Genomic DNA, 11090 nt, shown 5'->3' with positions numbered 1-11090 from the left:
TGTTGGTTATTATAGTGTTGGGGTGGTGCTGTATACATTATATATGTTAAATGAAACCAGTTGTATGCTAATGTGCACTTCTGGCATACAGACCAATGCACTATTATGACAATGTTGTCAGTCTTGTTTTGGTTATTTTCAGGCACCTCGGGTAAAAGTGTTTGATAAATGAACAGGCAGTGCATTAAAATATTGGATTCTTTTGTTTGTTTGTTTTGTTGTTGTTGGTTTTCTGAGTTCTCTGAGCCTACACCAAATGTACAAATATTAATTAGAAATGAAATACTTCAGCATTAGGAGTTGTTGTCTATTTTTTGCCTGTTAACATGTGCTAGGCTAGATGGACGTGTTTGACCATTAAACTGTTGTCTTTTGCAGCATCTCGCACATGGTGTTCTTATAAGCACAAGTTAAAAAGTTCAAAAGCAGTGGAATATGGAAAAAGAAATGTTGCAAAGGGAAACTTCTTTTTAGTTGAGCTCTGTGTTTTTGCACAAGACAATACAAAAGGCACAAACACAATAGGCAAACAAATCCATTTACACAGAAAAGCGGTGCAGTGGAATGCAGAAATGCATTCTGTATGAGTGACCCCCAATACTGCAGTTTTATGCATGAGACAATGCAAAAAAAAAAAAAAAAACCTTTGTGAGCAGTCCAACACATATGTTTAGTACGTTTACACAGAAACCAGAAATTAACACAGAAAGCATGTTGAATTTTTTTTTTGTTACCATTATCACAAGAAAACTTAATATGTTAGCCTAGAAACTAGTTTATATTATGTCTAGAGCTGAAGCGTGAAGACAGAAGGCAGTGTGAAAGCACAAGACAAGCTTGCTCACGTGCCACAGACACTGTATGGGTGAACACAGACCTTAGGCTTAATTTTTTTTTCTTCATATTTTTCATATCTGAAGGAATGATGGAGCATGTGGCAAGACAGGGGAGTTTTGGTCAGTCAGATCCTGTCTGAATGTGTGGCTGATATCACTTTAAATACTCCTGCCCATCTCTCGCTGCTCTCCCTCTGGGATCCGTGCGCCTCTCTCCCCGCCCTGGAGAGATGGGATTCTACCAGAGTATCCCCTCCGTGGGGGCCAGGCTAAGCACAGTGCACCCCAGCGGGGATCCTGCCTGAAGTCTGACAGCCTCTGTTTCCTCACGCCTGGATGACAGGAACCGTCCCGCAATTCCTCCCCAGGGTCAGATAAAAGGAGGGAGGAGTACAAAAACATGCCCACGAAAGTTTTTATTTATTAATTTATTTCTTTAAAGATGTATTTTGACAGCTGTCTCCACATTGCAGAGGGGTGGAGTGTCTGACATAAAAAGAAGTGGGCAACAGAGAAAACGGTTCTCATATTTCTGAACGTTGCAGATTTGCTATTCGAAGAGGGTATATTCAGTTGTGTCCCTTTAAGTGAATAAAGACCCTCAATGGCTTTTCTCTCTCCGAGAATCAGTTGACATTGACTGTAATAAGTAACGGAAGAATTTCAAGTCTTTAACTTCCATATCCTCCTCTAGGTCTATTCAACAAGAGACTTGTCAAATATGTTATTTTACAAAGTGCTTTAGTCTAATATTTGCCATTTTGGGAACGTTGCAATATTACATTTCCTCTATATGACATAAATGTAAATTGCAAATCACATTGACACATGAGTGCCAAGGTGCAGAGGAGAAAAATTAGTTGAAAAATGGATAATGTCTTGGCAAGAGATTACCAGTACATTATTTTTTAAGTTTGTGGACATTTCCTTCAACCTTTAAGGGTTACTCCACCCCAAATTGAAAATTCTGTCAATAATCACTTACCCCCATGCCGTTCTAAACCCGTAAAAGCTCTGTTCATCTTCAGAACACAATTTAAGATATTTTGGATGAAAACCTGGCTTGAGACTGTCCCATAGACATTATGAATGTAAAACTATAAAATAAATACACCACTAACTTGATTGCGCTTTCTTCGTTTTAAAAATATAAAAGATTGTCCATTTATATTCCTATTTGTGGTAATCACCTTTTCACACCTTCGGCTTTATATTCAACTTTTGCACAGCTCAGGAAGAAGGGTTCACTTTCGTTTCATGATTTGTTTTCTGATCACACATTTGTGACATTCAATGATTTGCTAGATTGAGTAGATTCAAAATTTCCAAATCCAATTTATTTCGCTATTTTCAATTACGTGACTTTGCTAAAGCACATTTTGCTACCTTCCCTCACCAGCCAAAGGAAACTTTAATCACACAGCCATATTGCCTCAATTTATGGACTGTTACGCTCTTCACAGCTTCTTCCTCTTTTTGCACTCAAGGAAACCTGGGAGAGGGAGCTAGGACTGGAACTTGACGAAGAGTTGTGGAATAATGCTCTAGCTAAAATTAACTCGGTCTGTATTTGTGCTCGTTTGAATCTTACTTAGTTCAGAGTTGTTCACAGAATTAATTTCACCAAGGCAAAGCTGAAGAAACTTTCTTTAACAGGTACAATGTTCATTATCCCCAGCAGATCATACTCATACATTTTATATACACTTCCTAAATTGTATCCATTCTGGTCCTTTTTTGCTACATTGTTAATATTTCTGTGAAACCCTGCCCAATAATTGCAATTTTTGGAGTGTCCCCATGCTGATTACTTGTACAACAAGCATCATGCTGTTATTATAGCTTTTGCTTCATTGGTGGACAAATATTGTTACATTGAAAATCAACATATCCCCCTCCTTTTCTTGGTTAACGGACTTTAGGTACTTTCTACACCTGGAAAAAATTTAATACTCCATTTAAGATTCTTTTTACTAATTTTCCTTTCTTGAATATGTACCTTCATTGGATATTTGATTTCAACCCAAAATTTTCATAATTTTGCATTATTGACAGTATATTATTCTACAGTAATATGTTATTTTTCCTGACTATGCCTTTTTAAAATGTCCATTTTAAATAGACTAAAAAGACATAAAACACAGAGTCTAGTGAAAGTGGCCATAATCATGACTAGCAGCACTGTCACTATCCACCACTGCCCTCTAGGCAAGTTTAACTGGAGGGTTACCAGAAGAAACCCAGTGACAGCTCCACATTCCCTTGCCAGCGGGTCTGTGGAGTGTGAGGTGGGGGGTGGCTGTGCAGAGACGGAGAAAAATTGATGCACAAAGGGACGGCAATGTCACTTTTATTTATCGTTTTTTTGGCACATGTGACTTATTAGTGCACATGCAGACTCTGTTGTCTCTGGCCTTGGTGTTTCTTCAACAAAGGAAGAAAAAGAATGAAAAAAAAAACAACAGCATGCACCGTTTGAATAAACCTTTCAGATGAAACAAATACGAGTATGCACAGCACCCAGCCTTTTAAGCGACGAAAGTGTGTAAAAACATAACAGGTGTCATCCTGATGTAGAAAACAGAACCTTGACCTCCTCAGATGAGGTTCAGCTTAACAATCAATGTTGCTTTTAAAGGATGCATATCTGTAAAGAATACATTCAATTATTGGCAAGCAGCAGCAGAGTGCATTGTACAGTGAACGAAAATGTGGAAAATTGAAGACGAAAAACATAGTTAGAGACACAATTATATACTTGTTGAGTTCTGGGAAAATGTGTCACATACAGAACAGTACAGTACCATGCAGAGTAGCATGTGTCAAACAAAATGTGTTTTTTTTTTTTTTACTTCAAGGAATAGTTCACAAATAAGTTATTATGATGTTCCAAACTCATGTGATTTCCTTTCCAAACGTGACATTTTTGAAGAATATTCTTTCTGGTCACTCTTTTCAATGGAATGAAAATTAAACTGAATTAAACATACCATTTAGAATATTGTGCATGAGTCCTTTGGACCATCTTATGATATGCTTCCTTTTTCATTTTGGTGCATGACAGCCTCATTCACTTTCATTAAAATGTCAAATGTAAATAAATTTAATTTAAAAATAATATTCTACAACCATTCGCCTATTTAATGACACTGACCCCACAAATATGCAAAAAATAATGTTAACCCAATGTTTAACAATGAACAGTGTGAAACAGTATTTTATGAATAACCAGGATTACTGTAATGGTTTAACCTGGGTTACTGTAATGTATGTGTATGTGCGGTATGAAATATGAAGCAACTATATAGGCCTTATTTTTAAAACATTAAAATTATATACAGTATGTGACCACAAAACCAGTCTTAAGTGTACATTTTTCAAAAACTGAGATTTATACGTTATCTAAAAACTGAATAAATAAGCTTTCCATTGATGTATGGTTTATTATGATAGGGCAATATTTGTCCGAGATACAACTATTTTGAGATATAGTACAAAATATTGAGAAAATTGACTTTAAAATTGTCCAGATTAAGTTTTTTGCAATGCATATTACTAATCATAAATTAAGTTTTGATATATTTACTGTAGGAAATTAACCAAATATCTTCATGGAACATGATCTTTACTTAATATCCTAATGAGTTTTGGCATAAAAAAAAAATCAATCATCATGACCCCAAATTTTTTTTTGGCTATAATGCTAAAAATATACCCCAGCCAGACTGTTTTTTGGGGCAGGAGGTGAGGCCACCCTATCTTCCCCATTACTTTCATCTATTTGTCCCATTTTAAAGCGCAAAGGGAGCACAGAGTCAGTGCAAGTGCTAATGTCTTACATTTAGCTTTCTATTTTCAAAAAGTGTGCCCCTCCAAATTGAGTGTTTTTCAATCTGTAAAAATCTTTCAATTCGGGCAAAATTGTCTCAACTTGACAGTCTTAAATATGTTTGTGCTTCCTGGCGGCTGACATACGTAAATATTCTGCCTGGGTCAAGGAAATCTTTCTTATTCAGTCTTGCTTTCATTTGGAGTTGCCTTCACACAAACATTCAATTATCCGCATATACACAAATGCTCAAACCATCTCAGATATAGACGCCTCCTCAATGACCACATCCCTCTTGATGCTTGCAATTCTCTGTGGTAAATATGACTATCAAAGTTAAGGTATTCATGAATAATTCCTACCAATTTCAAGTGTCTTTGTGACTAAATGCTTTTGTTCATAAAATGAAATCAAGTACACCATCAGAGGTTTTTATTTGCATTCTCCATTGCACTATTCACGGATCTTGTTCGTGTCTTACTGACCTCAAATGATATGTTTAATTTGTGCTCTTGCTTTTGCATCTCAACGTCTGTTCTATTGATTAGCCTATTTTATCATGTAAACGCTTGTCTAATAAGCACAACATTTAGCACAAGCAGTCAATGTGAGTTGTGACTTCAAATCAACTCTGACAAAAGCCAAACTGTGCCCCAGTCTCTCTCTCTCTCTGGCTATTCTCCGTACCTCAGCACTGCTGTGGTCTGAAAGGAGCCCTTTGATAAGGCAGCAGTCAGGAAGGATGCAGGGAAGCATTCAGGGACATTAGGAATGTGCATGTGTGTATATAATGTTAATTCTGCTTTCTTGTCATACGCTTTTTTAATTAAGAGTCTAAAAAGTTCCATGAGCATTAAAAGTGATCTATTCATTTGTTCTTCTTGAGCTCTGTATTTTTCTTTCTTTCTTTCTTTATTTGTTAGTTTGTTTTTCAACCATTAGTGCTCAAGAGTCTCCAATCTTTTTTGTCTTGTGCACTTTATTTGGTTGCCATGACAAAGATGAATGTGAGAGAATCTATTTGAGACCCTTTCTATAGTGCAGATGGTTAGTGCGTAATCTTCAGTAGGTGGAGATATGAGTCCTTTTGCTCTCTCGCAGCGCTGGGCTCTCAACGGCACACAGATCAAAGGCTAAATAAACATGCATCACTTGTGTCCTTTGCATCACTCCATTTCTTCTTTACTTTACTTTAGCACTCATCACTAGTTTGTTGCTGTAAAAGTCTTGGTTAAAACAATCAAACGATTAATTGCACATCACTTATGATTTAGCATCTCTTGATATGTTTGTTTATTTATTTACTTATAAATATTATATAAACTATCTTTCAAAAGTTTTTTTTTTTTTTTTTTATTAAGCAGTACAACTGTTTACAACATCAGTATTAATAAGAAATGTTTCTTTAGCAGAAAATCATCATATTGGAATGATTTCTGAAGGATCATGTGACACTGAAGAAATAACTGCTGAAAATTCAGCTTTGCCATCACAGGAATAAAATACATTTTAAAGGTGCCATAGAACGCAAAAATCACTTTTATAAGGTGTTTGAACACAAATGTGTGGCCGCAGCATGTGAAAACTACCAGCCTATATTGGTAAAAACTCCACCCACTCGTTTTATAATCCCAATAAGTCATAAACAGTCTCTCCACACTAGCAGTTCTAGATTTCTCATCTCTATGACGACATAGACGGTGAAAGTCCCGCTAATTTGTGACGCTCTCTGCCCTATTAGCATATACACAGCCCTGAGTGAGAAGCTGCGGTCTGCCATTACTGATTTCTTGGTGTAGCTGCTGGAGGAACAATGTCAGTGCTATAGAGCCATTAAAAGTGTTGTGTGTTGGGATGTACCAACAAAGAAAATCAAAGAAAATGTCATTTTACACTGGACTGCCTCACAAATGAGGGTCAGTTCAACGCTGGAGTTGTGGAAAGATTGCTTCTAAAAGATGGAGTGATACCAACACTTGGTGTGCAAACGTCCAGACTCCAGACAAAGTAAAAATCCTGCATCATATTTTGTTTTCTAAAAGAGATTCTTGGCTATCTGTAAAGCTAATGTTGCTAAATCCACCATTGTCTCTGCCTGTTTTCACTAATGCTGCCTTCACATGCTCCCAGAATGATAGTGAATAGGAATGTGGTAGTTAAATATTGCATTTAGACGCAATGTTAAGTCAATAACATGGTCACCACCAGTTAAAGCGTAACACCGGAATGCCCACAAGCATGAGCTCCTGAAACTCCAGGGTTGCCAGGTTGTAACCCGCAGACATAAAAACAACCCATGGCAACAGTGATAAGGCCCGATCACAAGGATGGTAACTATAAAGATAACGATAAAGATATAGTTCTAAAAATCTTTCTCAATATTAAAGAATAGCAGAGTCTACACCACAGCAATAACGATAAAGGCACAGAGAAACTATATAATTGGAATCACTTTCAGAAAGATTTTTTTATGATGAACGATAAAAACATTGACGGCCAATCATAATCAATCCTGCTGTAATGAGCTTGAGAATTTAAAGTGGCAGACACACATGTTTAGAATAAACAGACAACATCATTCGCTGGTGTGGATGCTAAAATTGTTATCTTTATAGTTATTGTTCTCGGTGTGAACGGGACTTTAAAGTATCCCAATTCTGTGGGAAAACGATGGACTTGACAACACACTCTTCTGAAAAAGGAGCCAGTAACAGACGCTAACTTTTATTTAAAGCTGCAGTAGGTAACTTTTGTTTATATTTATAGTTTATATATATTTTTTACATATTTGTTAAACCTGTCATTATGACCTGACAGTAGAATATGAGACAGATAATCTGTGAAAAAATCAAGCTCCTCTGGCTCCTCCCAGTGTCCTATTGCCATTTGCAGAAACTCCATCGCTCCAGTTAAGAAAGAACCAATCAGAGCTGCGGTCCATAACTTTGTTTGTGTTCAAAATGTAGAAAAAATGAACATAATAAGCGAGTACACCATGAATCCATTTTCCGTGTTTTTGGCTTGTCCTGAATCACTAGGGTGCACCTATAATAAGTGTTTATATTCGGACTATTTTAGATTGCTTCAGGGGTACCGCGGCGGAGTAACCCAGTACCTTTGTGATTCTTCATAGACATAAACAGAGAGAAGTAGTTCCGGCTACGATGTTCTTCCGCAAGACGCAAGCAGTTCTGTTTATTAACTGCTAGAGCGTCAAAAGTTACCTACCGCAGCTTTAGAGGGGACAAACACAAAACAAAAAAACGGTGCATTAAACTGAAATAAGAAGTATAAGAAGCACTTAAAATCCACTTTGACTTTTGGTTTTATATTAAATAATTAATTAAAGAGCCACACAGATGGGAAATCAAAAATTACCTGTATTACAGTGTATGATGTAACTGTCCATCAGTGAAAACAATGTGCAAAGTAATTCAACCAAAAAGTACACGATTTAGAAAGTTATTGGCTTCTAAAGTAAGGAGTCGAACTCTGAATCGCTGAAACGAGTCGTTATAGATTTCAAATCTTTTGCCCATCTCTATGTACGTCACTAGGAACACTTTGCATAATAATCTCCACCTACCGTGTTGGGAGAAACGTAACTCTGACCTGCCCCTCCCCCCACACAGACGCTCTGGTTGGTGTGAGAGCATCATGTCGAGGAGACAGTGTGTTTTTAATTGTAAAGGCAAGTTTGTTTTATTTTCACTGCCAAAGAATGAAAATCAGAGGAACCAATGGCTAAAATTCATTTTTACCACAATACCAGAGCAGTTCAACAAATCCATTTTGTTGTGTTCACAACATTTCACTGATGACTGCTTTTCTAATCTCGGTGAGTACAAGGCGGGATTTTCAAAGCGTTTGGCCATAAAATATGGTTCATTACCAACTTTATTTAGACCAACGAGCATCTCCGAATTACAACGCGAAGTATGATTATGAAGTTATGTGTTTGTTTTCTCCCGAGCATCTTATCAGTATGTGTGCTGTCTGCTGCCTTTCTCTGCGCTGATCTTCATGTACAAACACGTCATTAAAATGAAGTGTAACTCCGTGAATACTCAACGAAGAGACATGAGAGAGATATCTATAGAAAGCTTGACAAAGCTTGTCTACTTTAAAACTAAACAAGTGCTGCCGAAAACAGATATTCTGTGATAAAGTAATCCATATGAAAAGAATGCGATGTCCGTTTTTCACGTCTCCCTTCATTATATCTAATGTGACCACGCCCCCGCGCTGAACGCGCTATTCAGATTCAAACTGAAGCGCGCAGCTTGAATACGCCCACACAGAAGAAAAAGCAGCGAGAGAGATGAGAGGAATAAGACATAATTCACCCCAAAAAGATGCTAACGCATCGTTTACCGTGGAGGTGTGTGCGGAACAACCAATCAAACCTGACTATGTTAGTTGACCAATCAGAACACAGTATGCTACCGAAAGGTGGGGTTTAAGGAAACTGAAACTTTTGAACAGCTTCATGCGAACCGTTTGGGGATCTCTGAGAATTGAGGTAATTTTAAAATGATATTTTGACAAAATGACAATGTTTTTTAACCTTGGATGGATTTAAACCTATTGTACAGGACTTATAAACAGTGATAGGAAGCTTAGAATTTTCATCTTACTGGCTCTTTAACTAATGATACATGGACTGATCTTATTCTATCAGGCTGGTTTAGAAGAAAGTATTTCTATATCATGGTGTTTCTTCTTTAAACACATGTGCAGCATTCAGGGTTAAAACAGGGTTTTGAAAAAAATCTGTTAATGGAGGAATGTGAACTTGCATGCATATGTGTCCAAGGAATTCTTGGAAAAGATAATTAGATCACTGTGAAACAGCAGTATGAACGCTTACAGTTCTTTACCAATAAATGTCACAATACTTTCCTCTTTTCAATCACACTTCCTTTACTGAACCCATAAAAGGCAATGAAAACATCATCCGGCCATATATTACCCCAGTGCTTAGACCAGTGAGAAACATGTGATCATCACTGTCTCTCTTTCTTGCCTTTCAGTTGCTCTCTCTGTATATTGGCATCTCTATCTTTCATTGCTCCTTTATTTCTTACCTTCCCTCACTGTTTTCTCTGATAGTCTTAAAGTGTCTTTTCTTTCATTTCTGACCAATCAGTAGTCAACTGTAGTCAGCACTACCTTCACAGATTTTACTTTTGGATTTGTCATCTTTACACAATTTGAAATCTTAACAAAAGCTCGTCATTAGTCACATCACACTCCAGCTGTAATCTAAGTTCATATTACACGTCCAGAATCCTGCAGTTCTTTCCCCCACGACCAGCGCTTTGGGTAGAAATGTCAGCTGTCTAGTGTGAGCCATAAAGATGGATTTTTATTTTATTTTCACACAGGACCCTTAATTCAATCAAAGGATCAGATCAATAGACACATTGCTCAAAAATGCAACAGGCCAATAACAAACCATTTCAGAGCAGGAGAGGGAGGAGGGAACTTTATTGGCAGCCAGGAAAAAAAGTAAGTGAAATACAATAAGAGTCTGTATGACACACACTCAAAGTCAAAGACACACGAAGAGATGAATAGCAAGTGAATTTTCTCCTTATACTAACTTATCATAATACTATCTAAAGACATTTTTGTAGCACCTCAGTTCAATAACAGCATGTTTATGTTTATCATTTTTAGTCCTGACTGAATATACTGCCTTTTACAGTTGAATTGTAATAAAGGGGACATATAATTTAATAACAATAATATTTTTATGTATTTTTGTGTTTTTATTAAAGGGATCACATCATTTATTATTATTATTATTTCATTTTAAAAATAGTTTAATATAATAGTTAAATTTTCCTGTGACATCAGGTTTCCTTATTCCATTTTTGTACTCTGTTTCCAAATTTAAGTACAACTTTACAGTAAATTACAATAACTTAGTGAACTAAGTTTTTGAATACTGGATATACGTCACTAATAATTAAATGCTGTGTTTATTGAAATGTATCCGTCTGAAATCAGAAAGCTGTGGAGGTATAGATAGAGCTATTTCTGTAGCTAAGTGGTCTTTTTGGTTTTCAGTTCTGAAATTTACAATGGTTTCAATGTTTCTATATGTAAATATAAATATATAAACTCAAAAAAAAAAAAAAAAGTTTTTTCCCCTCTCTCAAGCAATACCTAATATGTACAACACTGGGGTTCCATGAAGAAGAACAGTTCTTAAAATATATATATTTTTTTTTATTAGTGTAAGGAGTATTTTACTTATTAACCTTTTTGCACTAAAAAAAGAACAAATCGAAAGGTTCCATTGACTGAGGTTATAGATGCCAACAAAGAAACTTTATTTTAAGAATGTATATTAAAAATAGATTTTTCGTCATATGAGTCACTTTGAAAGGATATTTTTAATATTGTCTGTGTCAGAC

The sequence above is a fragment of the Carassius auratus genome, chromosome 3, assembly GCF_003368295.1.
Source record: "Carassius auratus strain Wakin chromosome 3, ASM336829v1, whole genome shotgun sequence".
Lineage (NCBI taxonomy): Eukaryota > Metazoa > Chordata > Actinopteri > Cypriniformes > Cyprinidae > Carassius > Carassius auratus.
The sequence above is the reverse complement of the archived record's forward strand: the minus strand, read 5'-3'. Positions refer to the sequence as shown.